This window comes from Schistocerca americana, chromosome 1 (genome assembly GCF_021461395.2).
Source record: "Schistocerca americana isolate TAMUIC-IGC-003095 chromosome 1, iqSchAmer2.1, whole genome shotgun sequence".
Taxonomy (NCBI): Eukaryota; Metazoa; Arthropoda; class Insecta; order Orthoptera; family Acrididae; genus Schistocerca; species Schistocerca americana.
Window position 1 is genome coordinate 452,594,840 of NC_060119.1, and position 2,819 is coordinate 452,597,658.

Below are 2,819 nucleotides of genomic sequence, written 5' to 3' on the forward strand. Positions count from 1 at the left end.
TTCGTGTAGCTCCATACTTCATCACAGCCCCACTCCTCAATTTTGTTTCTAGACAATGTACTAATACCTTTTTTTTCTGTAAAAGCTGAGGGGAAGTAATTGGCGGTTGTAGGGACTAAAATATTTGTTAGAAGTCAACGCAACTTTATTACAAGAAAACCTGAACTCCAGCGTAACAAGAAACGTACTTGATGTAAGGAAATAGCAATGATTAAATAAGTAGAAGGTGTGGATACAGCCTAAACTTTGGGCAAAGAAAACTTCCTTAGAACAAAACGGCAGTGACGTGTTCAGTAACTACAATAAGAAATCTGGTCTAACAGGTGCTGCACAAGCATCAAGTGAGCCGACGTACCTCAACGTTCCACATCAAGAATCCCATAGCGTGGAGCAATATTCCAGGATGGAGGTGGACAAGTCTAGTGTCTCTAGCTGATTTGTTGTAACTTCTGAGTATATTGCAATAAAAACACAGTCTTCGGTTTACCTTCTGCAGAACATTTTCTAAGTGACGATTCCAATTTAAGTTGGGTTGTTTGCAACTGAAATTTCTATGTATTTAGTTGAATCAACAACCATTAAATTTATTTTATTTATCGTGTGACCTATATCAAATGGATTTTTTTTACTGCTCTTGTTTGAGGTCCTTGTATCATCAACACATCCATACATTGTTATCATCGTTTACAAAAATATCATCAAACAGCTACTCGTCTACATTGTATTTTTATGACGAAAAATCAAAACAAATTGATTCAAGCAAAGTATCTGCCTAAACAGAAGAAGATTCTTTGAAGTACGTTTCGCAGCACTGTACTTGATAATGGCCACATGGACGATATTGTAATAATGTGTTTTATAAACAAACAACTTTTACAATCAAAGGCTACTTTTAAAAAACTTACATGAATGTGAACCCAGCTAAAGATAATGAGAAACGCTACGCGTCAGGGAGCCTCCTCTTCCCCTTCTCCTTCCCCTTCTTCTCCTCTCTATTTCTCGCACTCTCTTGTATAATACAGCAGCACTCTACAGCAGTTGATCAATACTGTGTATCAATAACAAAACGCTGCTACGGTCTTGAGGCACTGTTGACTGTTAGCAGCCTTGTAATACGTTCAGAATTAAAAATTGAACACGTATAAGTGATGAGAGTTGGGTACGTATAATGACCTAAAATGTATCTTAAAGTTTCTAACTTATGCAACCATGGTTTGTTCTCTCAGTGGACTGCAGGTGATTTCGTATTATTAGTCTTGTTGCATTTAGATGAAACTAAGATCTTTATTGCCGTTATGCATCACAGGTACATCTACATCTGTCTAAATCATACTCCGCAAGCCGCCTAATGGTGTGTGGTGGCGGATACTTCTGATACCACTAACTGTTCCACTCGCAAGTGGCGGGTGGGAAGAATGGTTGCCGCTGAGCCTCCATATTTCTCTCTTTTTCTAGTTGTGGTCATTATGCGAAAAGTATGTGGGAAGAAATAATATGTTGCTCGGTACTTCCTGGAAAGTGGTCTCTCGAAATTTCAATAGTAAACCTCTCGGTGATGCACAATGCCTCTACGGAACGACTGCCAGTGGAGTTTTTTGAGCATTTCGATAATGCTCTCGCCCAGACTAAGTGATCCCATGAATATTGGCCGCTCTTTTTTAGATCTTCTCTTTCTACCAGTTCTACCTGGTAAGGAATCCGTATTGATGAACAAAACTGAAGAATCGGTGGAACTAGCGGCTTATAAGACATTTCTCTCCTGGACGAGATACAGTTCCTAAAGGTCCTTGCTATGCGTCTCAGTCTGCCATCGGCCCTTCCTACTGTTTCTTTCATGTGGTCACTCAAGGCCGCTATGAATGGTTACTTTACCGCAGATACTGTGTCCAGCAGCTTCTCATCAATACTATACCTGTACAGTAGTGGATTTCTAAATTCAGTGCTTGGTGCATGCAAACATTGTGAATCATTATCAACATAGAGAAACGTAGGTGAGGTACGTGTTCTGCAGCGTAGTCATGTGTTGGTGGTGAAGTCGAATGTTGCACTGCTTTTGAGTCTCTGGTAACAAACGGCTACGAACCATTATTTCTGGATTAAACTTCCTCGCAGATTAAAACTGTGTGCCGGGCCGAGACTCGAACTCGGGACTTTGCCTTTCGAGGGCAAGTGCTCTACCAACTGAGCTACCCAAGCACGACTCACGACCCGTCCTCACAGCTTCAATTCTGCCAGTACCTCGTCTCCTACGTTCCACACTTCACAGAAGCTCTTCTGCGAACCTTGCAGAACTAGCACTCCTGGATGAAAATATATTGCGGAGACATGGCTTAGCCATAGCCTGGGGGATGTTTCCAGAATGAGATTTTCACTCTGCAGCGGAGTTTGCGCTGATATGAAACTTCCTGGCCGAATAAAACTGTGTGCCGGAGTGCTAGCTCTGCAAGGTTTGCAGAAGAGCTTCTGTGTAGCTTGGAAGGTAGAAGACGAGGTACTGGCAGAATTGAAGCTGTGAGGGCGGGTCGTGAGTCGCGTTTGGGTAGCTCAGTTGGTAGAGCACCTGTCCGCGAAAGGCAAAGGTCCCGAGTACGAGTCTCGGTCCGGCACACAGTTTTAATCTGCGCGGAAGTTTCATATCAGCGCACACTCCGCTGCAGAGTGAAAATCTCGTTCTGGATAATTTCTGGAGGTCCAGTCTACATGACGTCTTCCGATTAGACTACGTTGTGGTACTAATATTTTTCATCTTTTCATCTCTGCGCTTTGCAGTCCTCAACAACTGATACTACGTTATAAAATTAAAACAGGACGCAAAAATT

At 42.2% G+C, this 2,819-nt stretch overlaps 1 non-coding gene across 1 annotated transcript; it reads right to left on the reverse strand.

Moving 5' to 3' along the window:
- Window positions 1-2,123: 2,123 nt before the first annotated feature.
- Trnas-cga lies at window positions 2,124-2,197 on the reverse strand. The gene has a single exon. It is a non-coding gene; the product is annotated as a tRNA-Ser (tRNA).
- Window positions 2,198-2,819: the final 622 nt, after the last annotated feature.